The sequence below is a fragment of the Manis pentadactyla genome, chromosome 1 (genome assembly GCF_030020395.1).
Source record: "Manis pentadactyla isolate mManPen7 chromosome 1, mManPen7.hap1, whole genome shotgun sequence".
NCBI classification, from domain to species: Eukaryota; Metazoa; Chordata; class Mammalia; order Pholidota; family Manidae; genus Manis; species Manis pentadactyla.
The window spans coordinates 170,327,856-170,350,689 of record NC_080019.1 but is presented as its reverse complement, the minus strand read 5'-3'; the positions used below and the strand labels follow the sequence as shown (position 1 = coordinate 170,350,689).

At 37.4% G+C, this 22,834-nt stretch overlaps 1 protein-coding gene and 1 non-coding gene across 7 annotated transcripts in view; one reads left to right on the top strand and one right to left on the bottom strand.

The window, feature by feature from the left end:
- ZBTB20 (zinc finger and BTB domain containing 20) overlaps window positions 1-22,834 on the top strand; it is an 807,002-nt gene that overhangs the window by 642,893 nt on the left and 141,275 nt on the right. The gene's annotated exons all lie outside the window — the stretch shown is intronic.
- LOC118911452 (U6 spliceosomal RNA) lies at window positions 10,418-10,520 on the bottom strand. Its single transcript, XR_005024452.2, has one exon. It is a non-coding gene; the product is annotated as a U6 spliceosomal RNA (small nuclear RNA).

Sequence of the window (22,834 nt, the reverse complement as noted above, 5' to 3'; positions counted from 1 at the left end):
TAGGTATTTATCCATTTCTAGGATGGTGCAGGAATTTAGTTTCTTCTCATCTCTTAGCAAAATTCTTTTTGTAAAAATAGCTTGATCTAAGATGAAAAATTTCCCCATAGTCAGATTATTTCACGGGAACAGTACACCCCTTGGCAGACCACACTGACTTGTGGACCAGCCTGAGCATCCAGGGAAAATAGACTCAGTGCCCCAGAGGGACAGAGTCAGGGCCAGCTGTGGACAGGAGTCATTATCATCTTCCAAAAACTACCCCAAATCAGCCATTTATTTCCTTTCTCAACAATAGGCATTGGAAAACTTAAAGATCAAAGTTCCTTTTAAGGCCTGAGCTACTGATGTATTTATATAGAGATTCTTTCTAGGTCAGCTACAGCTTCTTTTGTCTGTGACCCAGGACTCAAAGCAGTCCCATACAGGAACACATGCCCTAGTCTAGTGGTGTGGGCTTCTCTCCTGCCTATTAGATGCATTACAAATTTGCTTCTAATGGGGCCTCTCTGCATTCCAACAGAAATATTTCTGGAGCTCTCCTGGCTCCCACAACATGTGCTGGGTGCACATTTAATATGTTTTAGCTTTACTGCCTGAAGATGGAATCAGGGACATCTACCTGCTCTTGACAGTGCTCTGGCTCTTGCAGTTGCAGAACATAATGTATGTATCAGTAATGAAAATCTTAATTAAGAAAGCTGCATCATTGTCCATGAACACTCATTTTTCTCCCCCTGCAAAGCCCTTTGTGTATTGCAGTATATACCTGGTCCAGACAGACAGAGCCCTCAAAGAGCTTGTCTGGCAGATCTTCTCTTGATTATTAACAGCTAGCGAATGACAAAATCTTGCTCTCCTTTTGTCTTGAAGCTGAAGCTTGGAACAGCGGAGCACACAATGTACTGTAGGGTTTGTTTGTGTTTTTTTAAACTTGCTTTTATTACATTGGTAGGTTTAAAAATCCGACAGTGTTGATCAAAACTAATTTAGGTAACTTAGAATTGCCAAAACACTAGCAGATGCATATTTACACATATACTCTGAGAGAAATGTAACTTTCCATATAGAAGCAATACACAAATGTCAGAAGGGACAATTTTAAGCTGTCTGCTCATGTTTCTGGCGCCTTTGGCCTCTGGTGCTTGAAGCCTGCCATATCCCTGCTTATGACCTTAGTAGTTACTTCTTCCCCTGTGCCAATGTGCACATGCCAGCTTGTCATCTATATGGAGAGTAAGAAGCTTTGGAGGATGGAATCACTTTAGGCAGATAATTAACTGTACCCATAAAAAATTGAAAAAATTATCAAGAAGGTCTTTTGAGAAGGGAACCTATAATTATATTTATGAAACAATACTTTAATAATGCCCAAATCATAGTCCCCCAAATAAAAAGTTAATTCATTTAAAATTCTCTTAAAAGCCTCAAAGCATTTCACTCTTAAAAAGTAGCAACTCCTACTATTAATTCTATGGCATTGAACCATACCCTACATCATTAGGAGAGAGACTGATGTCTCATTCACTTGTATATCATTCAGTTTTCTGCATTTTCTAATTCTCTGGCCTACAGTGTTAAGCATTTTCTGGAAAAGCCACATAAATAACTGATTTGGGCTCTAGCCACACACTTACTTCCTGCTGGAATGGAAGGACATACCCACCTAAAGAAGGTCTAGTAATAAATATCTAGGGCCTGTCTTCTTACTGTATATATACTGTCCTCATCAAGAATGGGGCGGATACACTGTCTCATGGTCCTAGTGTGATCTGTTTATTTACTCTATGTAGAACTTAACATGCTTTAGCTCATTGATTTTCAAAATCACAATAGAGTAAGTTGTGGTCAGTTTTCTGCTTATGTGTAATATGAGAAAATTTGTGTAAATATTCTCTATGTATCATGCAAGATGTGAGGAAGACTTTATTATGGGAAAATTATTTTCAAATATTCTCATGTTAAAATCTCATGGTTGCACTCAAGCTTTTTAATTAAGGTTGAATATGAGAGGTAAATAAAAATAGATTAATTATTTTATACTGGAATCATAAGAGGTTAGAAGACATGTTATCAGGGCTCTTGGTTGCTAGATAGGAAACTATGAGCAGGTTGTTTTACTCTGGAAGATTTTCCTTTTGAGGAACCATCTGGCAAACACTGCCGTAAATCCTAAATCAACTGTGAAGTAGTTGGCCTAGAGATACATTGCAGGTATATAGTGTAAGGCATATAGTAGGCTATCAGTAAATGTTTGGAGAATGAATAAATTAATAAATTAATGGAAAAATAAAGGACAGAATGCATTTTGTTGGCATTTCAAAGACTAAGCCAGAAGATTAGGTATTTTTCTTAATTGTGGAAAGTCCTTACTTAGGAGTTTGAAGTGTGTTGAATTTCTAGATGTTGATCTTTGACATTCCAACAATAAAATACTCAATAGAATTGTGAAGAGTTTTAAGACTTAAATTGGGGTAGATCAGTTACTTTCTGCCTCTAGAACACATACACACACATATACATGTCCATATATATGTGTGTATATATTATGTGCATATATACATACATAATATACAGTATATACATACATATATATGTAAACAATCACTGGATCACCATGTATAATGTACTTAACTGTGACTTGTGAATAAAAATGTTTGAAAAACCCCCCAAAAAAATGTGGGTAGATGAAGATAATATCTTCTTCCATTCAGCATATCTACAATTTGCTTATAATGAAAGTGACTAGGACCACTAGAAAGGGCAAGCAGCAGGCCTCCTCATGATTTACCCTCCTCTCTGCCTCTCTGCTACCTCAGTGTGCTTCCTCATCATTTTTGTGCCTTAAAAACCATACGTTGTACCAACTTTGGCCCAGTCAACAAGCCCAGGAATCAAGCAGGTTTAGGGCCAGGGAGTGCCATGCAACTGGAGTAAAAGATCTTTTGAAAGCTTATTAACTGACTGTAAGGATGCTCTTCAGTTCAAACCTGGCCACTCTTTGCTCTCACATGGAAATACGTCCACTCACAGTGTAAGAAGTGTCCATACTGGGAAACACACGCATCAGTGGTCCTCCAGAACACAATATTTATGTCAGAGCCTAATAAGCTGTTCATAAAGCAACATACAGTTTGCTGTATTTAAATGCCCATGACTTCCTTATTTCAAAAGCAAGTACCTTTATACATAGTAATAGCATTTCTCTATATGCAAACCTCTGTACATAAAAAGGTTTACATTTTAAAACAAACATGTTTTTGAGTCTTATCCAAATTCAAAAAAAGCATCTGAAAAATTTAACAGCTGAAAAACACTTTCTCCTTGCTGGGAAAACTTAAACCTTGCTAGGCTTTATGCAACTTAAAAAAAAAATCACTTCTGTGCTGAGAACTAGCTTGAGAAATCTCAGCATGAAAGGTTGTTGGAATTTTTTTTTTCTTCTTAGAGCTAAAAACCAATCGTTGGTTTTAGAGTAATGCCACAATATGCATATGCTTTGTCAGGAGCAAATATGATCTAATTTCAAGGGCGTTTTCAAAAAAGATCAGGTGGGAAATGAAAAAGGCCACTTAAGCAGTGATCCAATGTCTGAAAGCAAAGGTTGAGGACATCATTGTGCCATCAAGGTCTAGAAACGCTGCTAACCCTGAGCTGGTTGTTACTCTTGGAAAGCCTACAGGTATTTGCTTTATTATTGTCTCACTCAATCCTAACTTAGCCAAGAGGATCTCACAAGGGAAGCACTGCTCTGTGATGGTGTCCTGAACTTCGTTTTCTCTTTGTTTCAGCACTTCAGTAAATGGTTTGTTACCTGCCATTATGACCTGCATGCATTTGCTGAGCAGTTTTTCAAATCAAAACAAATTATGTTGCTATGTTTCTAGGAAGCTGAACCATATTCAGGATACTATGGAACTGGAAACAGAGCATTTGTATATCCATGCAATTGTATGTTTATACTGAACACATATGTTCAGGCATACTTGGGAAAATAGGAAAAAAGGAAAATAGACTGGACAATGCAAATATGGAAATATAGCTTGTTCAAACATTTACAGCCCATGCTCCTAACAGAGTACACATGTAGAAGAGACTTTATAAAGAAGGCCCACACTCCAGCATATTCCCCTGAAGACTCTCAGGGGAATAAAGAAGAAAATAAATTTTAAAAAGTTGTTTTTTTAATATCATGAAGGCTACCTTTAGAGTGTGATACTTTGGGTGGTGACTTAGGGGGCCATGGATGGGAGAAGAGAAAACAGCAACATGACTCTATTATTTACAGGGTGATTTTGAGAGAAACAAGTCCTTCCTTGAAGACAAGCTTAGATATTTCAAGACCTCTTCAGAAAATTTTTTCAGCACCTTCTGTGCTCCAAATTGAGGCAGTTTGCATCATGTTTCAGTATAATTGAGTAACAGGCTGGCAAATTCCCTGCTTTCCTATTCACCAAAATCCAAAATAGAACTCACAAAAACTCCCTCTTTTAAGCCCCTGCCCCACACAAAACACCCCACTGTGGCCCCCCAGGGAGGAACAGACCAGTAAAAAACAACCAGTAAATAGAGCCAGCCCTGAAAGACAAATTCCCAGCTGTAACTGTGGCACTTTGCTCAGTACTGTGAGCTTGCTAGAGCTGGCACATTTTTTATAATACAGATGCATAAATGTGCTGTCTGAGGCACAAGAGTTGCAGCAGCCCCTTGGTGTTTCTGGTGTAGAGGATATTGCACAGGAGTAGCCTTCTCAGACCCAGAATAAAAGACTTAATTTACCAACTGACTAATTTTTTTAAATTGTGACCTTCTGTGACTTAAGTTTTCATGTTTGTTGAAAACTACCTTTTTCAGATATCCACAGCATTTTCCAAATTCAGACTTTCACTGGTTGTCTTACTCACACATACACACATATGCATACACATTTACTGATTATATAAAGGGAAATATGTAGATATGGATCACTTCATAGATTTTTTCTAAAGTGTGTGTGTATATGTGTGTGTTGTATATATAATAATGAATTATTTTACAGTGAACATAAGATAATCAAACCAGTGGGAAATCATTGTTCAAAACCAAGATGAATATCAATATTTTTGGATTAATATGCATTCTTAGACAGCAACTTATTTTATAAAGTACCCCTTTTTCTTCTCTAAAATTATTTTCTAGAATAAAATTTTTTTAATAAATATTACTGATTAAAGTGAAAGGAAGGAAAACATGCTCCAACCAGAGGTCCAGTTAAACTTCCAAAACTGGGCCAAAATTTTGTCCAAAATTCAAATCTGGCCTCTAATGGGTAAAGATGAGATATGCTGAGGTTGTTACAAAAGAGCACAAGGTCCAAAGGCCATTCCCAGTACCTCAGATATCAATTCCAGGGGTTCAGACCTGAGCTTGGTAACAGCCTCTGCCTGTTCCTGTGTCCTTCTGGACACATTAATTAATCTTTAAACCTCAATTTCTAGCTGTAAAATAAGAATAATAATAGCAATTGCTTTAGAGAACGCTTTAAGATTAAATGAGATACTACATGTGAAACATGTATTGAGCCCATAGAAAATGCTCCATAATGATAATTACTAATCAAAATTAAATCAACTTTGGTAGTATTTTTGGAATAAGTGCCTAACCTGGAGATAGAGATGATGAAGACTTCAGTGTGGTGTCTCTGCCATGTTTCTCAGTTGATTCATGATGAGTGTTTTAAAACCACAACACCTATAATTGTGCAACCCGCATTTTGTTCTATTAGCGTGCTATTTATTGCCCACTAATAGTGTACCAGGCACTATGAAAGGCATGCGACGCACATCATTTCATATAATCCTTATAAGCAGCCTTTGAAGTTACCATTATCATACCCACTTTTCAGACAAGGGAACCAAAGCTGAGAAGATATCAGCAGCTTTCCCAAAGGTACCTGACTGGGTAATACTGGAGCCAGACTTGGAGTCAGGCAGCTAGTACTAAACTCTCACTAAGAAAATAATTACAAATTTCAGAAACCATTGTTTATTGTAGATAAATATATTTTTTAACCTTTTCATTATAAACATTTCAAACATATATGAAAGTAGGAAGAACATCATTTTGAACCCTCCCTAGGTCCTCAGTCAGCTTCAACAATCTATCAGCTCATGGCAAATCTTGTTAGATACATTTATATTACAAAAATGGAAATAAGCCATATGTTTAACTCTAGGGGGACTGGTTAAGAGTATTATGATAAATCCACTAGATAGAATTTTTGAGCCATTAAAATGCTTATAAATAGCTTATAATAACCTGGACTATTTGTGATACATATTAGTTAAAAGACAGCATACATAATTATACATATTGTATAATCACAACTGCTTTTATTTAAATAATACCTTGTGGATCTTGGAAATCTCACATTCAGAAACTTTAGAATATTTTTTTCAAAAAAACTGCTTTTCTTTCCTAAATTGTATATCATGATCATATTTTATTTTTAATGATACAAAAATTATTTTCCTAATATTCAGAAAAATATATAGGTTACTCCTGTGAAGAGAGGGTTTATTTATCTGATTTCTCTATGGCAATCAATTTTTATACAACAGAACATCCCATATAACAGGAGTTCATCTTCTCTTAATTATCAAAAGATGTTTTTTATTTTAGTAATACTGTTTTTATCTATAATGTCTTAAATTGATATACATGTCCAACTTTCTTCTAACATACTTACCATAATTTAAAGCTTTCTAAATGACAAAGGGTTATCATCTTAAACAGTTATTGTGTTGTGTTGCTACTGATGCTGATAAGGATGTGGAAGTATAAAAATAAGGCTGAATATTTGAATATTATTTTGTGGTTTCCAAGCAGTTCCATGTGGCATTAACCATTTAGTCCTTAGTCTATGATATTATTTGTTTATGTGCTTATTTACCTCAGACTGCTATATTTTTAGTTCTCATGTCACCTTTTAACAGTTTTTATTTACCTTCTTTAGCTATCAAGTTACTTCATGTTGTACAAGCTTTAGGATCCCTGTTCCCCCTCTAATGAACTACTTTTAATATGATTTTATCTAGGAAAACAACCAACTGGCATTGTTTAGGATGTGTATAAATTCCAGGATTAACTCATTCATTTGACAAATGTTTGTGAGCAGTGTACTGTGTACTCAGGATACGCAGATAGACAAGACACCCGTCCTGCCCTCAAAAAAGTTTGAATCTGGCAGTAGAGCTGAGACATGTGCCTCTTTTGCTAGAATCTGCATAGAAAGTGGTATGTTCTCTGAATGTAGTACAAATAAAATATTATTGGCATTCTAAGAAGGACTAACTGGGGGTTTTACCAGAGAGGTGTGTCATGGGATTTGGGTTTTAGGGGGCAAGGAGGCCTTGAGCATACAAAGACAGAAAAAAAAAAGAATTCTGAAACCACGAGCAAAGCCCAGAAGAATCAAAGGGTAAAAACTCTGCAAAGAAGTAGTAGAATTTAGCTACAGTATGGAGTGTAAAAACAAGTAGTGGGAAATAAAGTGGTAAATGTAGATTGGGACTAGAAAGTGAAAGGACTTGATTACCAGACTAAGGAATTTGGACTTTATTCAGTAGACAAGGAGGAGCTATTAAAAGTTTTTAGTAGGAGAGTAACATAATCAGAGCTGTGCCTCAGAAAGATTAATCTGGCAATGGTGAATGAACTGGATTGGAGTAGGGGAGAGACCCGAGGGCACAGATCAGGCAGGAGACTATCACAGCAGTCCAGGGAAAGGCAATGAGGGCCCTAACTAGGGCAAGGGCAGAGGCCAGGAGCAGTGCTGGTGAACTGATTTACGAGACACAGCAGAAGGAGAATTAATCCATTCTATTTGGGGAGTTAGGGAGAGAAGGCACCAAGACCTCGCTGTGATGTTCAGCCTGAGTGGGGCCATAAAGAGAAGCAGAGAGCAACAGAGGGGGAGCAGCCTGGGAAGGGGAAATTTAATTTTAATTTTGAACATACTGAGTAAAGGTGCTGACTGGGTATCCACGAGAGACCCCCTGGGCTTTTGGAGACATGAGACTACAGTGCAGCAGAAGGGCCAGGCTCGGAGATGCAGACTGTCAGTTCTTGAGTTGCCTCTGTCGTAAGGACAAAGAGGCAGGAGGCAGAATTATCAGAGACCTGAGGTATTATTATCGGCCTACTTTATGCCACTTTTGGCTGCTTACAGGTGTTTTTCACTTTCTTTCTCTTCTTAACAGGATTTGGAATGCCACATAAGTGACTTGCAGATGGGTGAATTATTGTTTTATACACATAAACATACAAATATAAAGTAATGCCGTAACTTGGAATATAGCTAACAGGGTCAATTTCCCATTATCCACAGTCTTTATCTGCACATATAATATATTCCTGTGTGACCTTAGAGAAGTTACTGTACGTCTCAGGTCTCAGATCCCTCATCAGTTAAATAAAGAGGTTAATTAAGATCCTTGGTCCCCATAACTGGCTGCAAGCAGCCAAAACTAACATTCTATCAGAACCACTTGGAGAAAGCAGGGGAGAGTCCCAAGGCTCAGGAATCTTTATTTTCTAAACCTTCCTATGTGATTCTGATGTGCAGCCTGGGTTGGTAACCACTGGGCTAGACATTCTAGCTCTTCCATTCTGAAGTGTTATCAATATTTAGACAAAATGTGCTTTCTTTGCTACAGCTCACTAATAAGAAAAATGTGTCCAAAATAATTAGTTGACTGTCAAATTCCATTTTTCTGTAACAAAGTCCTCTCCTCTCCCCTTTAAGTTAGGAGTAACATATAAAGTGTAGTTGAAAAGCACTGTCATTTAGAAGTCTCCTGCAATGTTATAAAATATGAAGATATGTTGGGGGTGGAGGGCAGATGGAAGGGACTGAAAACTAGGAAGGTAAGACTTGTGCACACAGCACGTTCTCCCCCACCGCCAGGAGCTCCCACATGCCCACACTTCACCTGCGCCTGTGCTCTGCCATTGATTTTCATGTTCCAGCTGTGCCTGCTGAGTGTGGGCCTTGCACTGCCTCTGATTTTACTGCCAGATTGTATAAACAAGCATCTCAGGAGTACCCACGCAGACTGTCTTAGTCCATCCAAGCTGCTATAACAAATACCATAAAATGGGGGGTAGCTTATAAACAACAGAAGTTTATTTCTCACAGTTATAGAGGGTGAATGTCAAGATCAAGATGCCAGCATGGCAGGATGAGGGCCCTCATCTAGATTGCAGGCTTCTTTCTATACTCACATGGCAGAATGGACTGGGGAGCTCTCTGGGGCCTCTTTAATAAGAACACTGATCCCATTTTCATCAGGGTTCTACCCTCACAACCTTAGCATCTCCTGAATGCCCCACCTCCTAGCACCATCACATTGGCATTAGCATTCCAGCACATGAATTTGGGGAGGGGAACACAAACATTTAGACCACAGCACAGATGCAGCACAGGTCTAAAATGGAGTAGAAGAGCCTATTGGGATTCCACTGTGGGCTCATCTTTAACGTACCTCCTTGCTCGTTTTTCATCAGACATTTCATAATTTAACTTGTACATAACTCTATCATTACAGCAATATCTCAGCCTTCAGAGGAGATACATTCTGAAGGCCCCCCCGCCAGGACCTAGAGCATGTGTACTAGGCCACTCAGGCGGAAGGAGCAGGGAACTGTGGTATCAGTTCTTTCTCCACTTTCTATTCTCTTTCTCCCTTCCTTCCATTGAGGAACAGTTCGCTGAATTTGACAGGTTAGGCTGGATTAACCTGGACTGGATAAACAAGGTGGACTTTCGGTAATCTGCAAGTTTCCGCTTTCCAGACTAATTTTGACATCCCAGTTACTCAACAAGTATTTCCTGAGGAGCTGCTATAAGTAGGATATTCTGCTCAGTTTTTACATCAGAAATTAGCAACCATTTGCAGTTTTGATTGCACACTGGCTACTACCAAAATTCTAGACATAGTGAAGAGTAGACCTAATGACAGTGATGATACTTGTATATTACATTTATATAGATCTTAATGGTATTTTCAGAATTCAGTTTGATACACTCCCCTCCCGTATGAAATCCTCTCTTCATTTGAATCACCACCCAGCGGCCTCTGCCCACTCTTCAGCTCCACAGTTATCCATTACCTTCCCCCAGTCAAACTGTAGCTTCTTGACTTTAATTACACTCAGTTAGGTGGTCTGGTAACCTCATTAAAGTAATTTACTCCAAGGTGTGAATGAGATTTAACCCTCTTGAAAAACTTGTATTTTAAAGGAGAAGCTTGTTAGACAACTGGGTATTTCCCCCTCCAGCTTACTACCCCCCACATATTTTCTCTCTCTCCCTTCCTGTCTCTCTCCATCTATCCCTGTCCCTATCTCTCTCTCACACATGTCCCAATACTTTTTTTTTTATATGGAACACTTCATGAACTTGCATGTCATCCTTGTGCAAGGGTACTGCTGCTCTTCTCTGTATTGTTCCAATTTTAGTGTATGTGCTGCTGAAGCAAGCAAGCCCCTGTACTTTTAAAGCCACATGACACTCTCTGTGTCAGACACCTGTGGCCTCCCCTATGATGGACCGACCACCTTAGTTCCTAATCTGGTCCCACTCCAAATCCTGAGTTGTGGCTCCATCTTCTATTTAAAATCTTATTACTGCTCTTTAAATGTACCTCTTTAGATTCTGTCCCCTGCTCTCGGAGATAGTTTAGTAAAATAGCTGTGGAGAGAGATCCCACTTACTGTGCATGTGACATAGGCAAGTTATTTATCATCTCTAAATCTCTGTTTCCTCATATGTAAAGTGGGCATATTGGGAGGATTAAATATGATATATAAATAGGGTCAGTAACATTTTGTTGAATTCAGTACATACAGTGACTATTATTAATGTGATTATCTCCACTCCCCCCAGTGCCTTTGATTTGGATTCCCTCTACTGGTTGTACCTTAGAAGATCCAATTCTTGAGTGTTCTGTGCTGATCTGAACTAGTTTCCTAGACCTGACCTTTTCAGCTAGCTTACACATGAAGAAGATAATGACAGAGACCAACTTTACTGAACAAAGACCGGTCATAATTTTTAAATACAAACATATATGTGGTGATAATAAAAGGCAAAATTTGAAACCAGGGCTGTTTCAAGAAGTCAGAGACTTATGGCTTCTGTACCTTTTCTTAGACCATGAGTTTTATACTCTGAATGAAGATGAATTTCAGTCACAAGGTAGTGCTCAGCATAATTAAGAATGTGACCTCTCTGATAACCCATTGTATTAAGAATGCAAGGTCGATTACAAACTGAGGAAAATTGTTTACATTTCAAGGAGGTATTTCTCTCCCCCAAAAAAGAAAACAGAAGTTTTGAAGGCAGATCTGGGGTTGCACTGAAACTCCACCACTTAAAATCCATGGACAAAAGGATGCCAAAGCCTCACATTAATCTGTTCCTGATGAGGAAACTGAGGCTCATATAAGTCAAACAATTTGATCAAGATTAATGAGCCCATTTTGCACACATACTATGAAGGTTAGAAATTATGTATAAAAGGGGGGCATATTGTTTAGTCTAAATGAATACATTTTCTCGAAATCTAGAGCCAAGTTTCTCTCCAAGATGAAAAGGGACTGAAATTGTGTCCATCTTCTATATAGCCAAGCTATATTTAAAAACAAACAAAAACATATCTAGCTTCTGTAGAATATGGGAACAAACATTTTCCACATTTATATTTTTAACCCCAATTTGCCCAATAAGTATATCCAGATAGGTTGAATATTAACTAAGTATATTTTTCAACATTGGTTTATAAAAAAGGAAGTTTTCAAAGGATTCCTAATGTAATTTAGCAGTATAGTGGCATCTCTTATTATTTTATAAGGAAAGCTGGATAATCTGAGTGTGTGTCATTAAAAAAAGCCATGAGCAATGATCACTTAACATTTTATGGGGAAATACATGAGGACTTAGTGAAACTTCAAAAGACAGACTTCATATTTTGATGTTTCATGCCTAATTTCCAAATAGAAATATTACACTTAACTACATAAATCTTGAATATTTTAGATAAGTTGAAAAATTGCACGCTGAGTGTTTTTTGTTTCTTATTTCTAATGAACCAGTAATTTTGACCTTCATTCCATATGCCTCTTTAATTTATGGTGAATAAAGTAGTACTGATTTTTCAAAAATTAATACACAATCTCAAGCCATGAAGTTTTTCTAAATTATGGTATTTCCAATGGCAAATGAAATAACATGCTGTCCATGCATTTAGTGATTTGAAACAATTTGAACATCATGATAAAAGTTGGGGGGTGGATTACGAGCAGTGTTATAATTAAAGGTCTGTTGATTCTTCAGTTTAAATGCCATTGTTGAAAGATTTTTCACTCAGATGTCAAAGTCTGTGGCCAGCTAAAACTTGGCATGCTAGAACTCAGCCCAGGGAAACATTGTGTTCTACAGATTTAAAAACTGAAATCTGTTAAGAACAGAAATGTTGGGCTTGGGCTGATTTCTCATGAATCAGAACCAGAGTATAGCCAAATACCACCTCCTCTTTACGAAAGGAAGTAGTGCAGGTGGATGTTAATGGGAAATGTTTGTTCAGATGGAAAATGAAGGGAAATTAACATTAGATATCATCCTACAGAGCACTGGGTTAAAGTTTTATATCATTAAAGTATGTTTATTTGAGAAATTCTAAACATTTTAGGTGCTTCGTCTAGTTAATAGGGAGCCGGGTTTACCCATCTTCCAAAACTTGTATATTGAGGTTCAAGTTCTCCACATCACAACTCTTATTATTAGAAAAACTTGGAGCAAAATTCTATTTACTTAACTCACTACATCAAAATATATTTCCAAACACCTTATTTCCTTTTTTTTCATTTGAAGGCTACAGTGGCCTGTGAGCTCCATCCGTCTAGCTAACCCATAGAATTTTTTTTTTTTTCTTTTTTCGGTCCATAGAGTAACTTAAAATAATTTGAGAGTTTGAGCCAATCTTTAAAGGTCAAAAGATCTCACCAAAAGCCCAGAGTTTTCTAGATTTCTTATAAATTTGAGGGTCTGGTGAGATGAGACCTATATTCTTACATAGACCAGATATTTAGAATTGAGCAGTAGCTGCCCCATTCAGACAAGCCATGACCTCTCCAGTTTAACAAAGTATTTATTATCCCATATTTTATGCCATATCTACTTCATGCATTCACTACCACCCTGGTTCCTAGGAGAATCTGACTTTTCTTTCTTTGCTTGTGGCAGATGTATTGTTTCCTTGCTCTTTTTGCTTGTGGTAGTAAGTTTTAAAGCTTCGAAAAATTTCTTTCCAATAAATAATGGCATTGCAAACATTATGCACAAAGCTACTCAACAGAGCATTATTGAAAATGACCAAATTAGAATATAACTAAAATGTCCAAAATAGGGGATTACTTAAATATATGATATATCCACAGAATGGAATACTATGCAGGGCTTAAAAATATTTGTCTTAAAAGAAGCAGATTACAAAAAAATGTGTACAGCAAGATTGCTGTTTTCAAGGAGAAAAAATATTTATACATATAGGAAAAAGGTTACCTCAGGGAAGTGTTAGAAAAATCTATGCAAATAAGTTAAAAAGTAATAAGCCCTAAGGGTAGCTTTTGTAGATTCCCTTTCCTGTAGCTTCCTTACTCCATTTTGACCTAACTTTTGGAACATGTCCTGAAGCTATTTTTCAATTCTCATCTAAAGCTGATTATCCTTCTTGCCATTATTCTTTAGAGGATACAATCAAGAATGAGATTTCCATAATTGTTTTAAATACTTGAAAAATATTATTGCTCACCCCTATACTAGACTACCACCATGGTAAAGCAGGAGAACCGGTTCCCACCTTGGCCTGGAATCAATTTGTTCTTCCAAAGCACCTTTTGCTGATACCAAAAACTATTCAAAACTTTTTACGAACCTCTTGGAACAGAAAATTTATATGTAAATATGTGCTTAATAGCATGAACACAAAAATTTGTAGGGGGCTGGAACTGAAACTCATCATCACAAAGGCATCAACTTTGTGCCCACCATAGGAAGCAAAGCCCACAGGTAAAAGCCATCTAAGCATTTATGAAAATTCTTCTGAACCCAGCACAATGCCTGACAGATGGGAAAGGCTCCAAAAGTATTTGTTAAATAAAATATGAATAAATTTGCACTCCCACTATGGAGCCATTGACATATGCATCAAAAAGTCATCTTTCAAATAAAACTCAAACAATCAAATTTGGACTTCACTCATAAGACTTTCAGACATAGTTTGGGTGCTTCAGAATTAATAATGCCATAAATTTTTTCCCAGAAAAAGAAATGTTTGTTTATGTGTGTTTTATATGTGGTTTGGTGCATGTATGAATTTGGGGAAAGAGTAGAAGAGAATCATTTTTCAATGATGGGTGCAGGGACGAAACCTCTAGCTCTTAGCCTCATCCTCATGGCAGTGCTAGCTTCACTGTTTTGGATTTGACTGTTTTGACCCTCAATCTCCACTTCTCCAGAGCATTTCTCACCTTTTGGTTCCAAAGCATCTGTTTTCATGATTCCCTTGTTCCTCTGAATGATACTTGCTCCTTCAACCACTCTCCCTTTATCTGCCTACAAAATGTAAGTTTGCCTTTCCTCCCTCGCTGTGTCCATGAAGTCTGCGGTTAGTTTCATGGAAAGCATATAGCTACAACTGGGTATTCATATCACCTCCCTGAAGATCTAAGTGTCTAGTCCTGGCCTGTAGACTCTGGTGCTATCTACATGGATTTCCAGCTGTCAAAAAGACATTGCCACCTGGATGCATAGCACCTCAGTCCTATTGATCTCCTTTGCATAACCCAGAAGCTAATCAAATCAACCCCAAATTTACTTTGTGCTTTTCTATCTGCATGCTTTTATTCTCTGTCCCTCGCCTAAAACCTCTCTCTCCAAATTCTGCCTGTTGGAACTTTTCCCATATTCCAGAGTCCATCACAAATACTGCCTCTTTGGGTAACTTCTTTCAGTGTCCATGATCAAATGATATTCCTCAAGCCATGGGCCCTACAGAATTTTGTTAGCAACCCTTTATGGCATTCACTTTATTTTGCATTGTATTTTAGTTATTAAGTTTTCATGTTCTTCTGTATTCTAAATATTAGGTTTATGGCTCCTTACTTATCTTTGTAGCTATTTTCTAGAGCTCAGTCCTAGCAAAGTCTTTTGCTGATAGCAAATCATTCATTATATATTGAATTAAATTAGGTTTACATATTGACAGTTGTACGTGTGCTATGATTTGAAACACCCAGAAAGCCCACCCACCCAAGGTGTCCCCCCTACTTTCCAGTCCATAATATCCTACTTTGGAGACTTTCTCTTCTACAAAGGGGATTTTCCACTAAGTTGTATCTTTTTGTTCTTTAACAAGTACACTATTAACTAATAAATACTTGAATTTCACTCCCTCCCTCCACCTTCTAAGATCTACTTACTATCACCTAAGAGGGAGCAAAGTCTTAAAAAAATAGGCCAGAGGTCAGGTATATCCTCAAGGGGGTAACAAATAGGAAAAGGTCAATGAAAAAGGTAGGATAACAGTGAGTAGCTTAGGCTGTGCCACTTACCAGCCGTATGCCTTTCTTTTCTCATTTGTAAAACCGGATCATAACAGTTTCTACTTTATAGAAGTATTACAAGAACGAAGTAAACAGTGCTAAATAATAATATAGTACTTAGAATAATATCTGGTACACTGTAAGTGCTAAGATATGTTGGCTATTAAGTGTCCATAGTATATATAATCATATGCATAGAACACATACATAGTATATATGACACAGTATATATAATCAAATACATAGTATATGTAATCATATTATATATGAAGTATACCTATACTTCATAGATAATACATATATATTTAACGATTATCATCATTGTGATTGTTATTTCACCCCATCTGATGGCAGATCCCAAAGAACCTCTTGGATAGTCAGTGACAAGTGTCTGGAGATGAAGCATGTCAAAAAAGAGAAAACAGGCTTTGTCAGACAAAAGGGCTTTGACATACAGCTCTGACTGTCTGGACTGTCCACCTTGGGGAAGTTACTTAACCTCTCTGAGCCTTAGCTTCTTCGTCTACAAAAAGGGAGAACACCATCATTTACATTTGCTTTGAGAATGAAGTGAGCTTTTGTTCTCCCTAATCATTTTGAGATTGGATTTCTGTCTTTCACTGATTCCTGTCCTTTTTCTTTGCTTCACATTTGTTTTCTTCACAAACCAGATTCCAGACTTTTTGCTTTGAACCAAACTTAGAAGAAAGGGGTGGCACTGTTTCAGAAAAACGGTGGCAGTACCGCTAATAATTGCAAATTATTAATAATTTAATGCAGTAGTGAAATGTTAAAATATGTATCAATTAATATGCACCAAGCCTAACAGAGAACAAATAATTACCAAACTGTGGCTAAATCCTTAATCTTGAATAAACTTACCAGACAGACCAGGTTTTTCTTTTTTAAAAAAATAAAATATGTTCTACCTATGGAAATAATTAACTGTATTAATCCACAGGTTTTACAGTTGGTCATTTTTAAAAAGTACAAAATTTCCATTTTTACTGAAAACAGAAAAGTCCTTCCCCTATAGTTCTATCTGAAAGGAGTATGTGTGTGGTAGGCAGGTTTGGGGGGAAGAAAAGGAAAAACAAAGGAAGAAAAATGGTCTTGAAAATATCTATATCTACAAACTCCTGGATATTCGGATCTGAAAGAAACAGAACCTCGTAATGTACCTGCTCACATTTAGTCCTGTTCTTGTAGTGCTGTGATGTGGCACTTAATGCTCTAGGGGACCTTGAACAAGTGTTACAAATGCAACCAAAAGTCTCGTGAAAATGAGCCTCTTAACAGTGTGCAAGCTGGTCTGCAATGGCCCCAGGAAATCCCCCCGGCTATTCACATCCTTTTTATCCACTACATTCTCTGACTCAAAGGGAAACCTCAGTTCACCTCCTTGACCAGAATTGAGTAGACATTGATTTGGTTAGCCAGTGCTTATTTATTCATTTATTAATCTTCACCATTTGTATTCCACTAGAACAAAAGAATATATCTTCCCTTTGCATTAATTTGAGTTTACAGATGTGCAAATGTGTGTTTGTAGGAGAGTGAATATTTATGTTTATGCAGTTTTATGGGTAGCTTGCTTTAATTTCAAATATTTTCCTTCAGAGCTGTAGTACATAGAGCCTCACCATCACCATCATTGTGCAGAATGACTCTGCTTGACATATTAGCTGAATGCCTAAAAATGTTGCATGTAAAGTGAGCTTTTTAGAAAAGAAACACGTTTTTCTATTCACTTCTATAATAGCTCACATTAAGTGTCACGTGGAAGAAGTAAGTGGCCCAATGCATAATCTTTAAAAAATTAAGAATCCCAACTTTCACCTCTGTGCTAATGATTCATTTATCTATGGGCGTTTGATTTGCCTAATTGTCCCCAAGAAAAGCCGAAAAGAACTGAACCCAATTAAGCAGCAGATATTTTGGAAGCAAATGCTATGTTTAAACCACTACACTGGAGGCAATGGGAAATTCAGAGACGTGTAAGTCAGGGTTTAGCCTCAGGGACCTTACAGTCTAGTTAAGGACACATGACATGAAACATGGAATTGTATACAACCACTAAAGATTTATTAACAAGTCAAGATATTCAGACATATTCTTTGCAAAATTACATTAATGATTTATATTAAAATATACCACACAGTTAATTCCTCTTCCATTGGAAGGACTCACTGATTAGATACCATTTATTCTCACAGCCCCCTAAATAGCAACAATGCATGAGATTTTCATCTGAACTCAACTCATACATTTCTTAAACTAAATTTGGGCAGTTCAAGCAATGTAGCCAAATACATGTTCCTGGCCTTTTAAATGTTGCACACCCAGTAGCTTTACTACAAATTTTCCTTCAGGAAAGCTTGTTGAACTAAATAAACATTTCTAAGTAGATGTGTGATGGATGTTAAGCAAACCAAGGAATGGCCTTTGAAGATATTTTCACTCCTCAATACCAGGTTTGGATGCCGCACTTTCTTCAAATCATAATACTGAATTTGTTCTTACTTGGGGAATATGTTCAAAATAGAGTCGGCCTGAGCACAACCATAATAAATTCTGCTGCAGTGTCTTTGTAATGTATAACTGATCATAATCAACCCAGACACCATATAGGGACTAAAAGTAAATAAATCCTTACTTACCACCTTAGTTATAACCTGCCAAAGAGATTAACCTGAGTTCAGGGGAAAACCATGGGGGTATATGTACAATTGAAATGTCTAAATGTATGCAAGCAACCATATCCAAGATTTCTGTACTACCTCTACTCTTCTGCTGAAATATAAATAAAAATAACATCAATAATGCCAAGCAAATGGGATGTTTAGTTTATCAAGCATTTTGTATACATCATCCCTTTTGATTCTCAACTTGTGATCTCAACAATTTGTCAGATTGGTAAGGCACAGATTATCCACATTTTGCAAATAAAAAGTCTATGAAGTTTAGAAAGGTAGATGACTTGCTTAAGGACACAGAGCTCTTAAATGCAACTGCTTCTCCTGAAGCACACATTGTGACTGGTTCAGAGGAAAAAGCAGCCCTCACAGCATCTTCCCAACTCTGCAGCCATTCTCCCAGGCACAGAGGAATTGCCAAAATGCAACCCGTAGACATTAATCTTCAGAGGATGGAAGAGCCCTCAAGCCAAAAGGCATCCCGACTAGGATTTCGTGCAAGAAGGAAAAGGGATGGTTAGCTCTATTTTATAAGGTTTTTCCCGCTTATACAAAGCCCTTGGCAAATGCTGAGAATTTTCATTACTCAGAAATTGGATAAAATCCTGATGGTTTTCCATGAAAATCATGGCTGTGTCTAATGTGGTTGTGTCAGTTTTTTCAGTCCCCTGAGGACTTGGACTTCAATATCTAAAGTCTCAGTCCTGATCCAGACAATCATTTCTACCTACCAGGATTTATGCTTTTCCATTGAAATATCAGTGAATATAATCAGTTGTCTTTGAGCTGTCTTCCTAGAGCCTCTTACTTATTTAAGAATATACAGTGTAGAAATGATGGAGATTATGGGCCACTTTTTGAAAACTGAATGTCACTGGGAATTGATAAAGAAGTGTGATTCTGAATCCCACAAGCCACAGGACTTCATTGACAATATAGAAATCAGAGCTGTCACTAAATTTTACTACCTTATGATGAATAGAAAGGTGGAGTTTCAAATCAAGAAATTCAGTGCTTGGTTCCAGAAATTAATAATGTCACTTGGTCCTCCATTCAATTTCTGATCCTTTAGAAGTGTGCAGACTTCCAGCCTTGACTTTGGCTTATAGAATTAGACCTGACATCTTCAGCTTCTTGATCTTTCCTACCATTCTTACCTTGGAGCCTCAGTTAAAATGAAATATCAAGGCAATATCCCCAACACCTTGATGTCAGGACACTTGGAATCCAAATTACTGTTTCTTCCCTAGTAATAATCCTGAGATTATAAAGCATTTTCATGTAGATGGCCTATATTATTAAGTTCTACATTAACCTCTTACATAGACAGGGGGATTAGTAATAATAGTAGTATTGTCACAATCATCATTTCCTTTTGCAGATGAGGAGATAAACAGACTAAGTACATGCTCTAAGGTCACACAGCTGGTGAGAGAGCCACAATTACACCCAGGTGAGAGCCTTTACTCTCACTCATAGTCCAACATGTTTTTCACTAGTCTTGCTGAGCCTCATAGATTTGACCTAAGACAGAGGTTCCCAGACAAGCTGTCATACCTAAAGGTCTTTTTTAAGACATCAGCACTCAGACATCCACCTCTAAACATTTGATTCACTCGGTCTGGGTTAGGGCCCAGAATTAATTTTTCTAGCAAGTTCCTAGGCAATGCTGATGCATTCTTTCAGGGACTACTCTTTTAGAAGCTCTGTCCTACAGATTGTATGCAGGAACTGAGCAGCAATGATATGCTAAGGCAAGACGGTCTTATGAGAAACAAGTTAGTTTTGCATGATGCTGCCTCTGGTTCTTTTCTCCATTTCTGATCTCCATCAAGAAAAAGTCAAACAAACGTGGGGTGGGGGACTAGTAAGAGACCACCTCACTATTTAGAATGAGTTTAGATCTTCTGCCACTTAAGAATTGGACAGCAAAACCCTTCAATTTGCTTCTAACTAGAACCTATTGTTGTATATTAATCTGGAGATATGATTGCCAACCCACAAGTGAGGAGTGGGTTGTTATAAGACTGAACATGTTCAAATGTAATCAGATGGATCTACTGACAACAGATCCACTAAACAACAATCTCTAGATAGATTTTTCCATGTCAGCCTAGAAGGAAGCTCTTAATAGCAAGAGGGAGAGACCCATTATTGACCTATCCTAGTCGATATTTTTTGAAGACTGGCTTTACAAGTTCAGTTTGAGACAACAAGGTAATACATCTGCTTTAAAAAAAAATCTAAGAAATATTTAAGTTGTGTTGTAAGTTAATGTCCAGATCAAGGTAGCCAATGGTAGGGCTAGTTAGTTCCTCTAGCGGCTCTAGAGGGCAATTCATTTCCATGCCTTTTCTAGCTTCTAGGGGCCATCTGTGCTCCTGGTCTCATGATTCTCCTTCCATGAATAACTCCAACCTCTTGTTTCTGTCATCACATCTCCTACTACTATCTCTGATCCTCCTGCCTCTTTCTTATAAGAACCATTGTGATTATATTTAGAGCCTACCTAGATAATCCAGAATAATCTCCTCCTCTCAATATATTTAACTTAATCAAATCTGCAAGACCCCTTTGCCATATTAAGTAACACTCATAGTTTCTGGGGATTAGGGTATGGATATCTTTTGCAGGGTCATTATTCAGCCTACCACAGTCCTTTTGTGGGGTGTTAATCAGACTACATCAGGAATATACTACTCCTTACTCAGCACCAGAATTTAAGAGTTTTGTTATTGTAGTACATCCAGAGTGGGAGTGACTAGGACTATGAAAAGTGAGAGTGTGGCAGCCGTGTTGCAAAGCCTGGCTGGGGAGGGTGTGGGACCAGGAATAAAAGAACTGGGTTCCAGTACCAGTTTTGCTTCTACCAAGTTGTGTGACTTTAAGCTTGTCTAATAAATGTCTCTGCCTATCTGCTCTTCTCTGTGAACTGAGAGAACCAGAGAATCTCCTAAATAGCTCCTAGGTCTAAGATTCTGTGCTTCTATAAAGTCTATCAGATTGTTCCTAGATGGCATTTAAATTTAAAACCAAGAGCTTGCTTACCATCTCCATATTCAGTTTAAATGTTGTCCACTTTTCTTTTGAACTCAAAATTCACTTAAATTTTGAAATTAGAATGTGTTATCCAAGGACTTCTTGCTGTAAAAATAGGGGTAAAGTTATGAAAATTGCCAAAACAAGTGCTTTTCACTAGCTAATTCTTAAATATCCTACCCGATAATTCTACTTTAGCCAGAGCATCAAGTCCCTAATCTTAGAGTAATAAGCATTCCCTTTCATGTATTGGAAATTTGAAGAACTGAGAGAGTTAACACTTGTTGCTTCTACCTCTTCTGAGATATCATCGACCACCTCGAACAGGTGTGATGCGGGACAGCGCATTAAATATGCTGAGCAGAGTGTAAAGACCTTGTCCCAAAGATCTCAGTCTCAAGGCATAAGTGGCAAACTAGAAGAAAGGCACTGAGTGGCTGCTGTCATTATTACAGGGTCAAAGATGTGGGAAAGGGCTGGGGTTTCCTCCTCTTTTCAATTTAATTTGGTTTGTTCTCATATAAAGGCATCAAACATGACCACTCATCCTCAAAAGGAAATAGGGCTGGTTTGATACAAATCTCTCTACAGCATTAGAGTCATCCCACGAACACCAGTTTTAAATGATGATTTATAGAAGGCCATGAAGAATCATTTGGAGGAAGTTTATAGGAAGGAAAGCTTTGAAAGCTGAACCAGAAAAGGTGCTTGGAAGTAAATCAAATTATGGCATACATTGAATTATGGCATTTATTACTATGAGCAGAGTATGCATGGAATTTTGAACTAGAAGCTGAGAAATCAAAGGTCTAGAAACTCTCATGAATAGTAAACAAATTAACCCTTTATTCTCTTACTTTCTAAGCTCCCTATGTTTGGTGACTTGTTTGTATGAGTGTATGATGGACTAATAAACTATGCTCTGCGATGGGTGCATTTAACCATTTGTGCACATGATTAAAAACATACAACTCTGGTAGATTTTCCTTGGTGTCATGTAGACAGAGTATCTCAAAGGCCAAGAGTTGTTTGGGAAAAGAATAAGGGTGGTGTCTGTTTATGACTATCAAACTTTCCTAAGCTTATTAAATGGGGATCCCTTGTCCTTTTCTAATATAATTTGAAGATTATTCTAGTAATATGTTTGGTAAAGAAAAAAACCTGCCAAATAAGTCAGGGTCTAATAACTGGATTAATGAGTATTCTAAAACCAATGAATTCAGTATACTATACCTTTCAGGACCTCGTCTCACTTTCTACTTTAAAAGATCAGTTTTCTTTGCTATTGTTTTATGCTGGAAACTACATAGTCTAAGGAAATCAGCTTATCATGAGCAGGTCATCAGCTCTAGAAATATCTGCCCATAAGAAAAAAAAATATGATTGGAATCTTGTCACCAATGAAATGGTTTAAAAATCTGTTTATTTCCATGCCAAATGAAAATCTTTGCTTC